Source organism: Arachis ipaensis, chromosome B07 (assembly GCF_000816755.2).
Source record: "Arachis ipaensis cultivar K30076 chromosome B07, Araip1.1, whole genome shotgun sequence".
Classification (NCBI taxonomy): domain Eukaryota; kingdom Viridiplantae; phylum Streptophyta; class Magnoliopsida; order Fabales; family Fabaceae; genus Arachis; species Arachis ipaensis.
The window spans coordinates 25,480,946-25,503,287 of NC_029791.2; the positions used below are offsets into that span (position 1 = coordinate 25,480,946).

The 22,342-nt window shown below is 36.2% G+C and overlaps 1 pseudogene; it reads right to left on the reverse strand.

Moving 5' to 3' along the window:
* On the reverse strand, nucleotides 12,127–16,882 carry LOC107606987 (annotated as a pseudogene).

The window sequence follows — 22,342 nt, forward strand, 5'->3', positions numbered from 1 at the left end:
ATGTTATAAAAATAAATAATTCTAAAATTATTACTTTTTAAAAAAAAATAAAAAATAAGAATTTAATTATAAATTCAATTGCAAATGTTTAAACCCTTGACTTACAGGTAAAATTATTGGTTTTTATTTTAAGATGTGATCAGCGATATTTAAGCTATAAATATAAAAGGAGTAAATTACTATTTTTATCTATGAAATATCAGAACATTAATAAATTTATCTACGAATAAACAAAACTATCATTTCTATGCATAAAAGATAGACTGTTGCTAACGAAACTATCCGAACCCTAAAAAATTATTTGAAATCTCTAAAATACCCTCTAATATAACCTAACTCTAGCTTCTCTTTTTACTGCACACCACCACTCTTTTAATCCTAAACTTTACAACCACCCAAATACTTTCTCATCACCAATGTCATCACTGCCTCCTTATCTAATACCACGACAAAGACAGAAATAGAATGATAACAATGGTAGCTTTGTAGTAGCGATTCCAGCGACCTCTAGTAGCAGCAGCGGCGACAAGATCTGCGCGCGTCCTTGTTCGAAGATCTGTGTTCACCACCATTGTTGCTCCATCAAATGAGGATCGTGAACGATCTTTGTCTTCCCTTCGTAAGCACGCATGAGGTCCTACATGGTGGTGGCACTCTCGATTTCCTAGAGCTTTGCTTCGATGACTCAATCCTTGGTCTTCGTGTTACCTTTTACAAGAATGTCGTGGACTCTAATTGGGACCATCTCCGACAACAGCCTCCGCGCCAGCGTTTCAACCTGGAATCACTACTCACGGAGCTTTGAGGCTGGGGACTAAGGGGTTTGAAGATTCGGCAATATATTGTCGTTGTGGTCTTTTTTAATTTCCAATTTTCAATTTATGTTGTTTCATTCTCTAATTCTACATGTCCATAATCTGACTTATTATTGAATTGTAAATCTGTGAGTGTTGAATTTAATTTGAATGCTCTACTTCTGTCGTTAGAATTTAAATTTGTGTTTACAGTTCTATTAGTTCTGTTGCTGAATTTGTAATAATATGGGTCTGTTGAGGTATTATTATTTGAATTTGAATGTAAAATTTTGAATCTAAATGTTCTTCCTCTTCAAAATGAACTTCCAACAATAATGAGTAACTTCTCTTTTTAGTCATTTTCTCATTCTCTCTGTTTCAGCTTTCTCTCTCACTCTTCCTCCCTTAGTCGATAGTGGTAGTAAAAAGAAGGATTTGGATGAGAGTGATGATGTGGAGTAAAAAAAAAAGTTAGAATTAGATTAAATTAAAGGGTATTTTAGGAATTTGAAATAATTTTTTAGAATTCGAGTAATTTTATTAACAAGTTTATTTTTCATGGTTAGAAATAATAATTTTATTTATTCATGAATAAATTTATCAGCATTCTAAATATTCATAGATAATAAAAATAATAGTTTACTCCTTATAAAAATAATTAGTATTGGACTTTATCCACCATTATTTATAAACGTCTTAAATTTTTTTTCTATATAGTAATATAAAATTATTTAAAATGCTAATGAACGCATATAAATAAATTGAATTTTAAAAGCTATTAATCAAACACGCACTTAGATTATATATCGATTCAAAGTAAACGTAATTTTATTAGCCTTTAATTGATATTTTGAATTATTGGATAAATAATAAATTTTGATTTAGCCAACAAGCGGTGAGAGATATGCTACGTTGTGTTTCGTGGTGAAGATATTGAGATTCAAAGCTCCAAGCCTCCAAATACGAAACCTTTACTTACAATGAGTTTGGAAAAAAAAAGTACAAGATATCAAATCCCTTGGCTGTAAGGTTAGGCTTACAAGGTTTTGGACTTTTGGCGCAGTGAGGATGGCGGAGCTTTGCAATTTAAGAATTAACAAATTGAAATTCTTGGGTGTGTACAATGTTTTGTTTTGTTGAGTTTTTAATATAATAATATCAGTGTTGGACTTTATCTTATCATAAATAAAAAGGTAAAAATTCAGGTGCAGCGAACTTTACGTAAAGTTGATAGTTGAGAGTTGTTAAATGATTTAACTGATTGGATTAAATTTTTATCTAACGACTCTCAAATATCAACTTTATATGAAATTGACTGCACCTGAATTTCTACCAAATAAAAATTTGGTTATGTATCAATATGTTTAAGATTTCATATTTCTTAAGCAGCATTTGTTTGCGAGACAGAGACGGAGAGACAGTAACTGAGAGACAGGAACTTAAAAAAGTCTTAGTATTATGTTTGGCGTAAAAGTGTTCTATTTGGTTTGAATTAAAACTAGATACTGAAATTGTTAAATTTACAAAAATAACCTTTAATTTTATATGCAACCCTAATCTCAAATCCAAATTCAATTTTTCAGGAATTGCAGCCTCTTCAACCCAACCCCTTCCCTCTCCGCCATGATCGTCAACTACTACAAGCTTAGGACCAACAGCAAAAACTACAACCCGAGCGACATGGGTTGCAGCGCCGGATTAATCTCCATTAACCTTGCCAAGGATCTCCTCAAGGCGAACCCCAACTCCTACGCAGTGGTGGTGAGCATGGAGAACATAACTTTGAACTGGTACTTTGGAAACGAGCGGTCTATGCTCTTCTGTAACTGCATTTTCAGGATGGGCGGCGCCGCGGTGCTTCTGACGAACAAGCGGCGGGACAGGGCACGATCCAAGTACGAGCTGGTTCACATGGTGAGGACACACAAGGGCACAGACGACAAGAACTACAACTTCGTGTACTAGAGAGAAGATGAGATGGGAAAATTGGAGTGTGCCTAGTGAGAGAGCTGATGGAGGTGGCCGGAAACGCACTGAAAACAAACATAACGACTTTGGGGCCGTTGGTGCTGCCGCTTTCGAGCAGTTGATGTTCTTCGTGTCATTGGTGAGGAAGAAAGTGATGAAGGGGAGGAACAGGGTGAAGTCGTACATACCGAACGGAGTCACGAGGGTTAACAATGAAGCCCTTATTTATATTAGGGTTAATGTTGGAATTATTGAATTAGAATGGGATAATTCAGGAACAAATTATAATTAAAATTTCTGTTTCAGTCTTTAAAATTTTCTGTCTCCAGTGTCCCTACTTCTTGAAGGTACTGAAATATTGAAATTTTGAAGACAGAGACAGAAATTTAAATACCAATCTCTAAATCAACAAACATTAATACTGAATCTCTGTCTCCCAATCTCAGTTTCGGTCTATGCAAACAAACACTATCTTAGGTAACTAATTTTTTTCTATTTTACTAGTATTGTTTACAAAACGGAAGATCAGCTACATAGCCAGTTCCTACACTTTAAACCTTAAAGTAGCAATTTAACCATTTATTTATATTTATGTATGAAAACAAAAATTATTTCATACAGATTCAAATAAAATATAAAGTAATAATAGATTAGCATATTTAAATTTTGAATTTTAGTTCACAGTTTAATTTAAAAAGTGTATATATTAACGAACTTCTTACAAGAAAAAAGAGACCATTTTTTCACTTAGAATTTTTTAATAGTTACATCTCAATATATTACAAGTATCACCCATGTCAAGGGAAAAAAATGGTAAATATCCCTATCTACAATCCTGGCTTTAACATAATTGGTCTCCACTGTTGTATAATAATAAGAAATATTCCCTTAATTATTTCCCATCATATGTATAAGGAAATGGATCCTCTCCAGTTTTTTTGTCACTGGAGAGAATAAAGTGTAATCTCCCATATTTAATTTTATAAGTGGGACCAAAAATAAATATGAGAGAGAATGTAATGAAGGGTGAGATCTTCCACTGGATACCATCCAGTTTTTCTTCCACTAGAGAGGATCCACTCCCTATGTATAAACGGTCTAAAGAGAAAATCATATTAATGAAGCAATTTTTTGTACCTGATGTAAAAGGTTGGTGGCATGGCTTGTTATCATGTATTTAAGAAATGATTGTTCCAATTCAATGTTTCCTGATAAATGAAAGTAGACTTGATTGAGATAAATTGAACTTGACACTAAAAAGGTGGAAGTCAAATCATTAGTGAAAGATGAAGATCAATTGAGAATTTGAGATAAATCTTAATTAGAAGCAAACAATGTGGAGTTGATATTCATTTTGGCCTTGAAATTTTTGAGGAGTCTCAATTTGAACTCCAAAATTTATAGTTACCCAATTAAAATTCTCAAATATTGAATTGTGATCCACGTTTGTCCTCGTAGTTATCTCTATTAACAGAGATCTAATGTGGCACGTTAAATTGACACGTAGGAAAGCTTAAAACGACGTCGTTTTATGTTCCCTCCCAGTTTTAACTCAATGTGACGTCGTTTAAGGGTTTCATTGGGTTAAAAAAATTGGGCCAACATGTAGATGAAGACACAGGCGTAGCTTGACCCTTCTTCTTCCTTCTCTTTGTCTTCTATTCTTCTTCTCCACATTTTTGTTCTTCTCGCATGCTTGATTGTGAAAAAGGAGAATCAGAGTAACATTGGTGGGGTATTGGACTGTTGGGTGAGGTTGCTGACGAACTAACATGGGTGCGGAAAGAAATGAAGAAGATCAGGTTAGGAAGTGAAGTTTTATTTTTTTTTTCACAAATTTCTTAATACTCTATTTTTGGCTTTTGTTTGGATTTTTGTATTGCATTGTTATTGTTGAAGCAAGGTGCTGGTTATATTTAGGGCATTAAAAATTGTTGCATGTGAATGATGCTAGGGTTTTTTTTCCTTGTTGAAAAAGAGAATGTCGATTTTATCTTTTGCTGTCTGTGGAAAAATGTTATTATGTGTATGTTATTGCTTGTGTTTAAAAAATTTGTTGTTTCAAAATGAATGATGACCTATTGTCCTGTTTGGAGTTTGAAGTCAGTTAAGTCAGTATGCTTTGTTTTTTAAAATTATTGTTGAGATTTTTGTTAGTTTGCAATATAGATGGATGATGATATAATAATTGTCATCCACCATGGAGAAAATTTTGAGACAAAAGAAGATGGAGAAGTTGTGTATGTCGGAGACCAAATTAAACAGTTATTTGGACTAGAGGAAGATACATTGGACGTGTTCTCAATAAGAAATTATTACAAGGTTCTAGGATATGACAACTTGAAGGAGTGCTGGTGGCTAGCTCCTGAGAGGCCCTTGAAAACTGGATTGAGAGCACTGTCACATGACAAGGAGCTCTTGGAGATGTGCTTTCACGCAAAGAATAATGAAGGTGTAGTGCATGTGTACCTTGAGTATGAAAATTCTGAACATAAAGGTGATGAGGTTCCACAACTGGTCCCTATGACCCCCAATCCAAAAATCATGGTATCTGACACCACCTCAAATCCATCATCATGTATTCCAAACACACCACTTGAACAAAATACAATCACATTCTCCCAAGCAAACTCTGAACAAATTCTGGATATTTGTTCAGTTGTTGGCAAGCAATGCTTTTGGATATTCACTAAATGTAGACACTTTATTTCAGGTTTATGAATGGTACCAATATGTTTAATATTTAGCTTTCCTTTCTCATATTGCAACATGACATATGTACCAAAGGAGCTAACACCATGCTTCTTTTTCATGGAAATATGAATACAATGCTTTCATTCACCCTCAGAGTACACACCTTCAGGTCCACACTTTTAATCAAAATTTAATCATACTTACACCATACATAACAATCAGAAACACAACTAAACAAATAACCAAACTTAAAATACTAATCTATATTTTCAAACACCTAATTTCAACTTCCATTGAAGTAATTCTCCATGCTAAATTCATCTTCCAACTATCATCACTGCTTGTAGGTTGTGTTTTGCCCACTAAACTCTGTTCTTCTTCACCGTCTGCCCACATAAAGAAACCACACCACATTCTCCCAGAACTCTGCCAATTTCGCAACAACCAACAAAAAGAAAAAATTTTAAGATTACTCATCAAACACAAACACCAGTAGCAACACATTGAAGAAGAAGAAGACGACATTGAGAACTTACATTATAATTTGGACACCCATAAAAGGGTCTATCAAGATTGACATTTGTCCCAGACCAGCGAAGCACTGGACGCATTCCACAACCACACCAGTCAGGAATGTGATCATGCAGAACTCACTGCAGCTTGGCTTCCTGAACTCATCATTTCTCCAACACAATCTTCAGCGTATTCGGAAAGGAGGGCTGCAAATTAGGATTTTATCATCTATGAAGGGGTTAAATTGAGTTGATTCAAATTTTTCCACATCATTCACTCATCACGAATCCATTCTGGCAAGTTGGGTGACACATGGATACACACGCTGGCGACTTAACGTGCCACATCAGAGTTCCGTTAACGGAACTAGCGACAAGGGCAAACGTGGGGCACGATTCAATATTTTGGTTGGGTAACTATAAATTTCGGGGTCAAAATTAAGGCAAGTAAAAAATTTCAGAGGTTAAAATGGTTTCAACTCAAACAATGTGATTTAGAATTTCTCTAAGAAATGATGAATATTATTATTACATTGAATGCATTAAGCAGTGCAGGTGCAATAACCACATAAGTGTTGTATCCTGCAGACATAATAATAACAATACAATACAAGAGGCATCGTACTCTATTACGGTAATACTAAGAAGATTAAAAAAAAAAATAGACAGAATTTACTTTATTTAGCATTCATTAATTGTGGTGAGAATTAATAAATGCTAAATAAGATAAGTTATAATTGTTTTTGACTAATTTCTTTTAATTACCAAACATTTCCGTCCTACTATATATATTTGGAGGCAATATGGTCCAGTTTTTGCCAGTACTCCTCTTTGCATCGCCTAGATAATATTTGTTGGTGGGTCCCCAATTATGTGGGGCCCATAGTTTTAAAACAAACAAATAAATAAATAAATGAAGAAAGTGGCTAAAAAGGCCATGGGAGAGAGATAAGAGTTTCATTCTCTGTTTTGAATGAAAAAGAAACACAAAGCACAGCGTCGAAGGAAAAGAGAAAATTTGGGGGAAAAGGACAAGTTATCTTGATTTGATTGATCTAGTAAATTCGCTTCATTTCTTATGAAATTTTAGTATGTTATTCCTGGTGTAAAGATGAATATTAGGATATAACTTACTAGTTGTATTGCCTTCTCTTTTGCCTGATTTGAGATGCCCACTTTGTGGAGGGTTTATGTTGATTCCATGAGTTTTAATGATGTATTTTGTTGATTGTTGAGATGCCCTAGTGTTACTAGAAAGACTGTTTGTGTACCCATTATTCTGATAGTGGAAGATTTTTCTGGACTAGGTCCTGTGAGTTTTTTGTCCCTCTTTTGGGAGTTTTTCCACGTTAAAATTCTGTTGTCTGATTATTTAATTTCTGTCATTATAATTGTTACTTAGATTATCTTTGGTATTGCCTATTTAATTGTACATGTTGTGGAGAAATTATTTCTAGTGCTTATGCTGTTAGACATGTTCTTGTTTTGAACCTTTGTTGAGTTTTTTCCAACAAAGTGGTATCTAGAGCTTTGGTTGTTTATCTCTGTGCTGATTAAATGGAGGAAAATACTCATGGATCGAATATAGTCAAATTGAATTCCCAAAATTATTCAATTTGGAAGACCCTCATGGAAGATATGTTGTATAGCAAGGACTTGTATGATCCTGTGGACGGGGATAAATCCAAAGGTACTAAATCCGATGCTGAGTGGAAGAAGCTGAATCGGAAGGCAGTTGCTTTGATTAGACAATGGCTTGATCTTAGCATGTATCCACATGTTGACACCGAAACGAATGCTAAGAAGATGTGGAATAAATTGAAGGAGTTATATGAGAGGAAGAATGTGCAAAACAAAGCATTCTTGATTAGGAAACTTGCCAATATGAAGTATGTTGAAGGTAAATCAATGCCGGAGCACTTGAGCATTTTACAGGAGACGGTAAACCAACTGAAAAATAATGAAATCACTTTGAATGATGAGTTGTAAACCTTGTTGTTGTTGAGCTTTGCCTGATAGTTGGGAAGTTCTGGTTGTGACACTGACTAACTCAGCTCCAAATGGAAAGTTGGCGTTAGCAATGGTTAAAGAGAGCATGTTGAATGAAGAAGCCAGAAGAAAATAGTGAAGTTTGACTAAAGCTTCTTCTCAGTCAGAAGCACTTGTTTCAGAGTCACGGGGGAGAAGTCAAAGTAGAAAACCTCACAGTTCCGACAAGTCAGAGAGTCGAAGCAAGTCAAGAGGAAAGTACAAGCCAAAAAAGGAGTTCATTTGTCACCATTGTGGCAAGCCGGGGCATATTAAGAGGTATTGTAGGTTCTTGAAAAGAGAACAATCAAGGGGAAAAATGAAGACAAAGGTAAAGATAGTGATAAAGAAACTGCTGCATTGTTTATGAAGATGTTCTTATCACATATGATGAAAATTATGTGAATCTTGTCTGCGATGATTCCACTTGGATTATGGATTCTGGTGCCTCATGTCATGTCACTCCGAGGCGTGAATTTTTCACTTCTTATACTGTTGGAAATTTTGGCAAGATCGAATTGGGAGATAAAGGAGTGTGTGATATCATTGGTATGGGTGATTTGTGGCTTGAAACCAACATGGGATGCAAGTTGCAGTTGAAGAATGTTAGGCATGCGCTAGATATGTAGTTCAATCTCATTTTAGTAAAAGCATTGGATTAAGAGGGGTATTGCACTTTCTTTGGTAGTGGAAAATGCAAGATTACCAAAGGGGCTCTCATTGTTGGTAGAGAAGACAATAGTCTCACTACTCTCTACCAGTTACATGCAAAGTTGTGCAAAGAAGAGGTGAATGTAGCTGATGATTCCTCTTCTGATTTGTGGCATATACGTCTTGGTCACTTGAGCGAGAAATGACTAAGCGTCTTGGCCAAGAAGCACTCACTTCCAGTGAAAGGTACAACTTTAAATACTTGTACTCATTGTTTTGTTGGTAAGCATGCTAGAGTATCATTTTATAATTCTGGACCTCATAGGAGATCACATATTTTAGATTTAGTTCACACTGATGTTTGCACTAGGGATGCTAAGACACTAGATGTTGTATCATATTTTGTTACTTTTATTGATGATTATTCTCGAAAAGTGTGGGCTTTTATTTTGAAATCTAAAGACCAGGTGCTCGGTATCTTCAAACACTTTCAATCAAGTGTTGAAAGAGAAACAGGAAGGAAATTGAAATGTGTTCGAGCAGATAATGGTGGTGAATATAGGGGTTTGTTTGAAGAGTATTGTAAAGGACATGGGATCAAGCTTGAGAAGACGGTTCCTAAGACTCCTCAACATAATGGAGTTGCAGAGAGAATGAATCGTACTATCAATGATAGAGTCAGGTGTATGCTCTCTCATGAAAAGTTGCCTAAATCCTTTTGGGGTGAAGCGATGAGGACTGCAGTAGATTTGATCAACCTTTCTCCTTCAGTTCCACTAAATGGTGATGTTCCAGAGAAATTTTGGAGAGGGAAAGATGTCTCCTATAGTCGCTTGCGAGTGTTTAGCTGCAGGGCTTTTGTTCACATTCCAAGATATGAAAGGTCTAAACTTGATGGAAAGTCAAAGCAGTGTATCTTCATGGGTTATGGTCACGAAGACTTTGATTACAGATTATGGGATCCGGTGAGCAAGAAGATAATTAGAAGCCAAAATGTGATTTTTCTTGAAGACCAAACTATTGAAGATCTTGAGAAGACAGATAAGCCAACTGTAACTGTTAGACGTTCTGCTGATGATGTACATGGTCCTTCCACTAGACCTCCTGTTGATGGGGGAGATGTACAAGTTGATAATGATGGTGATGATTTGCATGATGAACCTACACCTCGACCTGAGGTGCCAGATGTTGACGTTCCACCTAAACTACCAGTTGAGCCTGAATTGAGAAGATCTACTAGAGAGCGTCATCCTTCTCAGAAATACTCTTCTCATGAGTATGTGATGAACACTGAGACTGGAGAGCCAGAAAGCTACCAGGAAGCTATGTCTGATGAGCATAAAGAAGATTAGTTAAAGGCCATGCAAGAGGAAATGAAATCCTTGCATGATAATCATACTTTTGAATTGGTGAAGTTGCCGAAGGGTAAGAGAGTATTCAAGAATAAATAGGTGTTCAAATTGAAAGCGGATGAAAGTGCCTCACGTCCAAGGTACAAAGCTCGATTGGTTGTGAAAGGTTTTGAGCAAAAGAAAGGTATTGATTTTGAGGAGATTTTTTCTCCAGTTGTGAAGATGTCTTCTATTCGAGTTGTGCTTGGATTGGCGGCTAGCTTGAATTTAGAGGTTGAGCAGCTTGATGTGAAGACTACATTCCTTCACGGTGATGTAGATAAAGAAATTTATATAGAGCAACTAGAGGGTTTCGAGGTTAAAGGAAAGGAGCACCTTGTATGCAAGTTGAAGAAGAGCTTATATGGGTTGAAGCAAGCGCCAAGGCAGTGGTACACGAAGTTTGATTCCTTCATGGAAGGTCATGGGTATAGTAAGACTTCTTCTGATCATTGTGTGTATGTTAAGAAATTCTCTGATGGTGATTTTATAATTCTCTTGCTTTATGTTGATGACATGTTGATTGTTGGTCATGACACTAAGAAGATTGAAAGTCTTAAGAAAGACTTGAACAGATCCTTTGCTATGAAGGATTTGGGTCCTGCAAAGAAAATTCTTGGCATGAGTATCACTCGTGACAGGAAGAATGGAAAACTGTGGTTGTCACAGCAGAAGTATATTGAGAAGTTTTAGAGAGATTTAGCATGAGTAATTCCAAACCTGTTAGTACTCCACTTGCTAGTCATTTCAAGCTGAGTTCACAGCAATGTCCTACAAGTGAGAAAGAGAAAGCAGAAATGAAGAAGATTCCATATGCATCTGCAGTTGGCAGTTTGATGTATACTATGGTTTGCACCAGGCCGGATATTGCTCATGCCGTTGGAGTTGTTAGTCAATTTCTCTCTAATCCTGGCAAGGAACACTGGCAAGCAGTGAAGTGGATTCTCAGATATCTTAATGGTACTTCTAGAGTTTGTTTTTGTTTTGGGAGTGGCCAACCTGTGTTGGATGGTTACACAGATGCAGATATGGCTGGGGATCTTGACTCAAGAAAGTCAAATTCTGGTTATATGATGACTTTTGCAGGGGGAGCTGTGTCGTGGCAATCTCGACTTCAGAAATGTGTTGCTTTGTCTACTACAGAGGCAGAATACATTGCTGTTGTTGAAGCTTCTAAGGAACTCTTGTGAATGAAAAAATTTCTACAAGAGTTAGGCATCAATCAAGAGAAGTTTATGTTATTTTGTGATAGTCAGAGTGCTATCCATCTTAGCAAGAATCTGACGTTTCATTTCAGATCGAAGCACATCGAGGTGAGGTATCATTGGATACGTCAAGCGCTTGAGATGAAGTCATATGCACTTGAGAAGATCCATACTGCTGATAATGGTTCAGATATGATGACTAAGAGTTTACCTGCAGTGAAGTTTGATCCTGCAAAGAGAAGGCAGGTTTGGTGGAGTAGCCTATCCCCACTTGAGTTGGTGAGGGGAAGATTTGTTGGTGGGTCCCCAACTAAGTGGGGCCCACAGTTTTAAAACAAAAAAATAAATAAATGAAGAAAGTGGCTAAAAAGGCCACGGGAGAGAGAGAAGAGTTTCATTCTCTGTTTTGAATGGAAAAGAAACACGAAGCACAGCGTCGAAGGATAAGAGAAAATTTGGGAAAAAAGGGCAAGCTATCTTGATCTGATTGATTTGGTAAATTCGCTCCATTTCTTATGAAATTTTAGTATGTTATTCCTGGTGTAGAGATGAACATTAGGATATAACTTGCTAGTTGTATTGCCTTCTCTTTTGCCTAATTTGAGATGCCCACCTTGTGGAGGGTTTATGTTGATTCCATCAGTTTTGATGATGTATTTTGTTGATTGTTGAGATGCCCTATTGTTACTAGGAAGACTATTTGTATACCCATTATTCTGATAATGAAAGATTTTTCTGGACTAGGTCTTGTGGGTTTTTTGTCCCTCTTTGGGGGTTTTCCCACGTTAAAATTCTGGTGTCTGATTATTTAATTTCTGCCATTATAATTATTGTTTGGAGTATCTTTGGTATTGTCTATTTAATCGCACAGGTTGTGAAAAATTTATTTCTGGTGCTTCGCTATTAGACAGATTCTTGTTTTGAACCTTTGTTGAGTTTTTCCCAACAATATTGGGCAGCCGGTAATCCCTAGATACTTGAGTGAAGTGAGGCACAGTACACATTCAGGCAAGGCATCAAGTTTGGGGCAGTCTTCGATAACCATCTTAAAAAGACGAGGAAAAATGTCTCTTCTTTCTATTTTCAGCAAACGTGATAAATTCGGTAAATTTACTAACAAGAGTTCTTCAAGAGAAGGGAACACAGTAGTCATTTCGCGTTCATCATCCAAGTCTTGTACATTATGCATGTTTATTATGGAAAGCTTTTTCAGAGATGGGAGTTTACCGAGTGCTCCAACCTGTTGACATTTTATGCCTTCGATGAGCATAAGAGAAACTAAATTGCTAAGAGCTGCACTATCTCCGAGCCAACTCGGCAACCGTAATCCGTCATATCCAACTACGCGCAACAATTTGAGATTTGAGTGAGGTTGAAGCCCTTCAAGTACTTGCTCAGCATTCACAGGATCAGGATCATCCCAATACAATAATAACTCTGTTTTACCCTTGAGATTGGCCTCTTTAGCTTCAGATAAACTGCCAACATTTGCTAGGCCTTTGATGGTGAGCCTTCCTCCCAGATTTAGGTCACGTAATTCTGTCAACCTGTGCCCTGTCTCATTTTTTACAATGAATAAAGGCAATGTCCTTAGGAATCTTAATCTTCCGATGTTGGGGAACATTTCAGACATTGAATCACAACGTTCAATCACCAGATGTCTCAGATTTTGTAGGCGAGTTAAGTGTTTTGGTAAACATCTAACACCATCAAAACGAATTAGTTTCAAGACTTGTAATTTCCTCAACCTGCAAATAGAATCGGGGATACGTTTTATATCATCATATCCTTTGAGTTCCAAATACCTTAGATGAACTAAATTCTCAATTGATTCTGGCGGGAACCAATTCCATGCTCTCAAAACTCGAAGTGACTCATTTGATGCAATGCAACAAGAAATTTCTTTATAAAGATCAAGTTGATATGCCGTTCGCAAGGACTTAACTTTTTCAAAGTAGCTCTGACTTTTTAGTTGATGAATAAACTCATTAGCCATCCAGAGATGAATCAACTTTTCCTTCATAATTTCTGTGTTTTTAGGAAAGATGGCACAGAAAGCAAAGCACAGCTTTAAAGTTGGCGTCAAATGAAAATAGCTCAACCTCAAAGCAGGTATAATACGATTCTCATCAGGTAAATTCCAAAGATTGCTTTCCTTAATTTCAACCCATTCTTTTTCAGTGTTCATTGATCGCAACACTCCTCCTAATGCTTGGCCGGCAAGAGGCAATCCCCCACACTTGCTTACTATTTGCCTTCCAATTGCTTCAAACTTTTGGCATCGTTCATTGTCAGATCCAAATGCGCATTGTTTGAACAATGACCAACAAGCATCCTCTGATAGAACATTCAACTGATGAACTTCACATGTTCCCATAATTTCTGCAACATTCTTGTCACGAGTGGTTGCTAAAATGGAAGCACCAGTGGATCCACATGACAACACAGATTTCAGCTTATCCCATTTATCTGGGCTTAGACCACCTTCACTTGTTCCAATATGGGTAAAGTTAATTCGCCACATTTTTCATTTGTGATAAAATCGACAATGGAACACAAAATTCTCTTAACAGTGAAGTTTTCGGAAACACAAATCCAAACTTTCAAGTTAAAATGAGTTGTTATCTGTTCATCATTGTAGATCAATTGAACAAGTGTTGCTTTTCCAACACCACCCAAGCCAACGATGGGATAGACGGATAGTGAGTCAGAAACCTGAGCCAAGTCAAGAAGAAAATTAATCACCTTCTTTTTATCTTCATCTCGTCCATGTACCTACAAGATAGTAATAGATTCAGAAAATTTAGACTATTAGGCAACTTAAGCATAATAACAAAATTTACACAATTCTTAATCCTATCCAGCACGTTGATAATATCTTGTCATAATAAGAAATTTAACTTTTTTTTTTTAATAACAGGTACAGTATATTTTCCACACACTCCTACGGTGAATTCTTTCGATTTCTATTTAAATATTTAATTTTCGAATTCTTAAATATTATTGGTGAATAGTACAAAATATTTTGATCCTTAGTATATACTTATTAAATTCGTATTTAAATTAAAGTGCGTCAGCAAATGCCGTTGTAATATTTGTAAAGTCTAATCATATAATTATGATATTCATATATGAAAAAATAAAAATGCTATTTATTTACTGAAAAAGTGATAGTATATATGTGCAATAAGTCCTACGGTCATATAATATAGCCTTTTCCAAAATGTTTTTGAAATTGCTACTTTAATTTAATGAGTGAAATACTTTTATGTTAAATTCCTTATATTTTCCTTAACTATGAAACTGCTTTTATATAATTAATTATTTTACTATTTTAATTAATATATTCCTACTTTGTTTAATAAAACAAAACAAAACAGCCCAACTGGCATAGGAGAAACTAGTTTCATCATTGGGGGTAGGTACAAGTACAATTTAGTGTGGTACACGAGAAGCTAGTTCGTTGAAGGCCTCATTCCAAAAGAGGTTCAAGGTGCAAATACAAATGAAGAGACCATTAGAAGGTATGTTTGGTATATATTATGATATTATTATCCACTCAATAATTATTTGGTGACAAATTTAGAGCACGATGTTATATTTGGTAGCTGTTATATACATATGGCCAGGATCGGAAAAACGAATTTAGAAAATACTATTGGGATTTGCAGTTTTTAATTGCATAGTTATACAGAAGCATGTTTCAGGTGGTTAACCAGAACATTATGCAATTGACTGGCTTATTACATCTACTATAGTCATGGATATTTCGACATTGTTCCTTCTGCGGTCCTATGGTTTCGATGCAGGGGCGGAGCTTAGTTGAGATAACGGAGACTATAATCTCCTCCAAGTTTTTTATAAAAAAAATTAGTAGTATTTTTTTAAAAAAATAAAAAATAGTTCAGTTGATTTAAATATTTTACTATAAATTAAAAGTATTCAAATTCAATCATCATCTTTTTCTTTTATTGCACAATAAATAACTTTTAGTTTTAAACATTAAAGACATGGCACGATCATTTTTAGCACTCCAAAATTTTGTTTAAGCTCCAATACTGCTTGGATGCATGTACATGATTGTTGGCATGCATGTATTTGCATTTGCATGTGTATCATGTTTACGGTACATATATAGGTGCATCAGAATTTGTGTATGTTAAGATTTAGACTTATTATGGACTTGCAGGTGGGTGAGATATCCACTATCTTCAAGCTAGAAGGAACCTAGGGTCATCCAGTCGAGGATATTGTTAAGATAATAGGTGAAGTCACGAGATGTGAGTCTTGAAATTTTTTATTAGATTGTGTGTTACATTTAGGGTTTAATTTACAAATTTATGCTTTATTACTATTTTGTGTTCTAATTGTTTTTTTTTTTTTTAATTTCTGTGGGAGTTATATTTTGCACCTAAGGTTATGCAGGTGGCGCACCCGGAGATACTAGATGAGCAACATAAGGTGTTATGAAATAGTGACAACATTGATATATTTTATTGTGGTAGAGTGACACTAAGTCGATCAAGTTATAACACAGTTTGAAGGGGAGCAACATCAACCATACAAGGCATTTAATAAAATAGGTTTTTTGATATCGAAGATGGCAGAGGAGAAGATTGTTGGTTTTCCTCATGTATTTAGTCATGGCGTCTATGATCCAATTGAACATGATCCTCGATCCAGATCCATCAGAGCAATACCTGCAGTGGTTTTATCAGGAGGCACGAAGATTCTTATCCTTTGAGCACGTCTTTGGAGACCCTAGAGCCGGTAGGATTCCAGTTCAGGCGGCCCAAGAGAGTGAGAGAGCCACTTGTTAGGACGCAGGTATCAAATATTTCAGACAGATGATGTGTTGAGTTATGGAAGCGTGCTAGTAACTAAGTGACTGATCGTGATTACCAATGGATCGATGACATCTCAGGACACCTAGGTGCAGAGTATGCTGCTGGTGGAGGTGGTGGCTTACGTGGTGTACGACGTATTCGTCAACATGGGGTAGAGATAAAGGTACTAAGGTAGTAATGGTGGTGATGGAAAATATTTTTTATGCGTAATTTTACTCTAAATCCAAATAAATTTGTTCATATTGAAGGCATTACTTTTATAAATTATTGAATTTTATGTAATAAAAATCAAATGATGTAATAAATGAATGTCGAAAAATAAAATTTTGCCAAACCAGTACTTTCAAAAACACCATAAAATTAAAACAAATTCATATATATAATTGTGAATATACATAAGTAAAAAAGTAAATTAACAATAAACACATCAAATGCATATATATAAATGTGAATATAAATAGATTCATAATTGTATTTAGGGATGTTCAAAAACGATCCAATCCGAACAAAATCGACTAATCGAACTAAAAAACTCGAAAATCGAATAAACCGAAAACAGAAAAAATCGAAAAAATGATTTTTTTGCAGTTTTTTTGCGGTTCGGTTCGGTTTTTGGTTCAGGTAGAAAAAATCGAATCGAACCGGTGTTATTAAAAACCTACTATAAAGCAGCTTTCCTCCACAATTCCTCCTAAACCAACCGCAGCCACCCCTAGCAGAAACCCTAACTCCCTCGATCCCTCTCTGAGTGCTGAACCTCAGCGGAACCTCCTCCTTCTTCTTCTCCGCCATCGACGCCACCAGACAGCACCATCGCGGCGGCGCGACCCTTTTCTTTTTCTCTCTCTTCCTAGTAGGCTCGTAGCGCTTCTCTTTCTCCCTCAGCCTCGACAGCTCCACTCACCACCTCTCCAGCAGCCGTCTCCTCCACGAACCAACAGCCGCTGTCATCTTCGACGAACCACAGCAGCACGCACCAGACGCAGTCGAAGCCGCCGCCGTTCGTCATCTGTCTCTCGTTCGTCGTTGATCTGTCCAGTCTCTCTGGTCTTTGGTTCATCACCGCCGCCGTCTCACCATCCTGCACCTCCAATCTCTCAAAAGAGGGATATTGTGCCGTCACGCACTAAGCATGTTAAGCTTTGAATGAGTAATCCAAGTGTCACCGAGATATATATTGGAACGATGGAGTAAGAAGGTAAAGAGGCAACACACACACATCAAGAGCAGCCACGACGAGCCACTGTTGGAGCCACGAAGCAAGAGGTTTGACGAATTAGTATTTCATTCGCAAAATATATACAAATTTGTATCAGAATCCGAGGAGCTGACTGCCATTCTGCACCATGCCTACGATAACGTCATGGTTGAGATGGAAGAACTGAAAGCCAAAAGGAAGCGAACATGTTCGTTATCTCACGAAGATGCCAAATTGGAATCCGTTAACGAGCTTCAAAGCCTTCCAAAAGTTCGAACAAGAGGACGTCCAAAAAATAGGCTAGGTTCAAAGTTGGACAAATAGATTGCAAATGTCTCAAAGAAGAAGAAAACAAAAACTCTAAGCGAGGTAAAAGTGATGTTCTTTAAATAGGTGGTAATTGAGTTTAATTATTTTGTTAATAGTTTTGCTAATATGTGAGTTTATTATTTTCAGTTAAACCTTTTTTGATGCTGCATTAGTGGTGCAACCGAATTCCAGCCAATATTACGGACATGTTATGAATTATCAGTTCAGGGATCCAGCAGTAGGGGATATATTTTTGGGTGTATAGTGACAGGATATTGGTGTAACACTAAGTTTTTTGGGTATATTTCTGCATTCTCTCGTGTTTGACATTTTAATTTTTTTTATATTTTTCAGATGCTGCTGTTTATGTTAGAAATGACTGTTTTGTTTAGGGTTTAGGGGTTTATGGGTTTAGGGTTTAAGATTTAGAGTTTAGGAGTTAAGGGGTTTAGAGTTTAGGGTTTAGGGTTTATCAGGGGTTTAGGTGTTTAGGGATTTAGGGTTTAGGGTAGGGGTGGCAAAGCGGGCCGGCCCGCCCCGCCAACTAAGATCGGCTCAAAATGCTAGCCCGTCCCGCTTTATGGCGGATTGGCATGGTGGACCGTCCCGCCAAAACCCGCCAATTTGACGGTGCGGGTTTGGCGAATTTTTTTAATTTGGCGGGTTCCAAATCCTAGTCTGACCCGCCTTTTTTAGCAGGTTCAACGGGTCGGCTCGACGGGTTCAACTTGTTTTGCCACCTCTTAGTTTAGGGTTTATATTTAGGTGTATTATTAAAGTAATTGGGCATATTAGCTGGTTTGGTATTGTTTTCCTTCATTTTTTTTGAACCTGTAATTTACAACTTTTGAATACAGCATAGACAGTTTATTTATGCAAAAAGAATTTATAATAAAACTGGATTAAATATTCACAAAATTTACAAGAAGTGTTCAAACTATTCCAAGACTACATAACACTGAAATTAATCACTTTCAATATCTTTTATGAATCTATTTGACAATATGGACTCAACAACAGCAAAGATGGCTTGGACAATCTCAGTGCTTCACTTCCCCTAATGGCTTCATCTCTGTCTCGATTCATCTCATGAAATAGAATTCGGGAAGCAAATTCTACTCTAAAGTGGTCTACCTCCACCTACAGTTTAAAAGAATATTCTTTTTAATCAACTCTGTTAATTAGTAAAGTAATAGAGAGTTATATTGTTTTAGACACAATTACCTGAGTCCAATTGTCTCATTCATACTTTTCCTTTTTAATGTTTTCGGGCTGGATTATTTCAAACAATTTCATGACATAAACAGCACAATCATAGCTGAAAAACAAAAAATAAATTAGCAATTTAATACAGGATAGTAAGAGAAAACACAATTTTCAGAGTGAAAGATTTATACTGTATTTTTTGGCCTGAGATGTCAATGTATGGTGGTTCAATTCACGATCTTTTTTCCTGAAAAGTGTGATAAACCCCGATTTCGTGATTTATCTTGTGCTTATTTTAGGGGATTTTATCACCTTTTTCCCATATTTATTCAATGAAATAGCATGTTTTTGTAATTCTCCCTTCAATTGTGCTTAAGTGTAAAAACATGCTTTTTAGGCCCTTAAATTGGTGATTTTAATCCACTTTAATTCTATTCGATGCCTTGATGTGTTTGTTGAGTGATTTCAGGTTCATAAGGCAAGTATTGGATGGAAGAAGTGAGGAGAAAAGCATGCAAAGTGGGAGAACTCATGAAGAAATGAAGGAACCGTAATGCTGTTAAGCCTGACCTCTTCGCACTCAATTGACCATAACTTGAGCTACAGAGGTCCAAATGAGGCGGTTTCAGTTGCGTTGGAAAGCTAATATCTGGGGCTTCGAAATGATTTAAAATTTTTCATATGTTACTTCACTTTCAGGGGCACACACGCACCATGTATGCGTGCGCACTGATGCTGCTCGTGGCCCACTAAAGTAAAATCTCCCCCAGCAATTTCTGAAGCACTTTGGGCCCAACCCAACTCATTTCTAATGCTATTTCATGCAGAATTCAAGATTGGGCAAAGGGGAGAGTAATTGTTTGGTAGCTTAGCCTCATGTAGTTTAGTTTCTAGAGAGAGAAGCTCCCTCTTCTCTCTAGAATTATGATTAGAATTTCTTAGATCTAGGTTTAATTCATGCTTTGATTTACTTTTCCTTTATAATTTCTTGTTCCTCTACTTTTTCTCTCTCTAATTTTGTATTTCATTCTTGTAATTGCCTATTTTGTTGTTGATGCACTCTTTCTTCTTCTATTTTCTTTTAATGCAATTTATGATTCATGTTCCTTTATTGTTGATTTGGATTTGTTGTTGTTTAATTCCTTACAATTGAGTAGTGTAGATTTACTTTCCTTGATATTTTACTATGTTTTCTTTTTATGCCTTCCAAGTGTTTGATGAAATGCTTGGTTAGATTTTAGAGTAGATTTTAGTGCTCTTGGCTTGGAAAGGTAACTTAGGAACTCTTGAGTTACTAATGTCCAAGTGATTGACGATTGGAAGCCATTAACTCTAGATCTCACTAATTGATATTATGGACTTGGATTGACATAACTCATTTGACTTTCCTTTATTAGTTAGAGAATGACTTAATGGGGTTGATCCTTGCCAATTCTCATGTTGTGGTTAGTGATTAGGATAGAGATCCTTGACCACCAAACCTTGCCAAGACCTTTCTAGTTGTTAGTTTATTTTCATTACCATTTACTTTTCATGCCTCTTATCCCAAAAACCCCAAAACATACTCTACAACCAATAACAAGACATTTTATTGTAATTCATAGGGAGAACGACCCGAGGTTTAAATACTTCGGTTTATAATTTTAGGGGTTTGTACTAGTGACAAACAAATCTTTTGTATGAAAGGACTATTGTTGGTTTAGAAACTATACTTTACAACGAGACTTCATCATTTGTGAAATTCTAAACCACACAAAAGTTCATTCATCAAGGTGCCCCCGGCATATGCCTTCATTCTGGAAATCACATACCCCTAAAAACAAAAAACAAAGCAAAATATAAGAAAGAATAAATATAATAAATGAATACACCTAAAGGATCACAAACTACATCTTATTTTGAACAGAAATACATCCAAATATTAAAATACAAAATACAGAAACAACTTACAACGAATTTATTTAGCTTCGTTCTAGCTTCGGAGGGACACGTCTTGTGATACAGGTCAAGTATATAAAATTTTCTCTTTCTTACATCAGCCACCTATATCCACCAATGCTCTGAATAGCAAATAGGTGCAAAAATCTGAAGGATGTCCACATTGAATAGTATTTTAGTTTAATTGGCCCATAACCAAAGAATTGTGATAAGAAGTTTTAGAAACGAAAACTTACATATGGATGTGATGCTAATTTTTTGAGGTCCAAAAAGGGTATAAACATTGGATAGTCGTCGACCATAAATGGCATTTTGGATTTAGGCTGTAAGAATTCCGCACCTGGATGATTTCCAATGGCCATGTTCTGCAGCATTTGTGAAACAACAAAAGAAATATTTAATATACCCAAAAGATTACACAAATACACTCAAATTTTATTACAGTACACGTTACCACAATATTTGGGGGAAAACGGTAAATTTCTTCTTCAAATTTTTTAATATTTTGTCTGTTCAGTATCAAACAAATAACATTGACAATCTAGAAAAAAAAAACCCAAATCAATTTACATCAATCAACATTGCAGTCACATTTCATGATAAAATCATTAATCTTATTCTAATATTACCTCAGCTTCGATATATGTAGCAGCTTTTAGAGATGTAAAGTGGACTTTTGACATTATCAATGGTGCTTGGGCATTCAGGATGCACACCGGTTCATACTCATTAGTGGTTCCATCTCCGTATGTCTTTACACGTGTGGCCCACAGGTAGCACTTTTCTTTCATGTCCCCCAAAATTTCCTTGCTCCTTGCAGGAGTTTCAAAAATTTGTCCGGCAGACTACTGTTCCATCGGGGGACTTTTACCCTCTGCAAAATCCAATGCTGTCTTTACCCCACTGTTTGCAATTTTTTCCACCAGCTCCTCTAATTGTTCGATTAGTTTTGGTATTTCAGGACTTTTTCTCTTTTGAGATTCTGGTTCCCTCTCTTGGTTCAGTGTTTCTTCTTGACTTGAATCAGTGAAGCTAAGGCTGAATGATTGGAAGTTCTTTAGGTACGTATGATGCTGTGCGTGCCATCATCATCAGTGTAGCAGCAGTGGCTTCAGGGGCTGGATTACTGCGTGTTGATATATAAGATACTATAAGAATAAGAATAGACGAATGATATCAAAATAGAGTTATATTGTGCTGAACTTACACTTTAGATGGAGCTTATGGCACTGTGGGTATACTTTCGTCAAGTTTTTGGGATTGTGGAGTGTTGCAGGGTTAGAAAAAATGAATCAAATTATAAAAAAACTAGTTACAGATCAATTCTGAAGATATACACCCAAATAAGGAAAATATACACCCAAATAATGACCAAATACACCCGAATATTATTCTTTACCTTTTAGTTCTTTCTTCACTAATTTTCTCGCTTGGAGACTTTGCGGGAATGGTTCAATTGCTGGCACAGGGCTTGGTGCTGTTATTTGGGACAAAGGCATGCATACTTGAATTTCGGAACTCTAAACAAGACAAAATTAAAAGTTAAGAAAGCCCCTTAAAATAGTTGATTAGAACGTTGAAATTTAGTTGTAAAACTCACG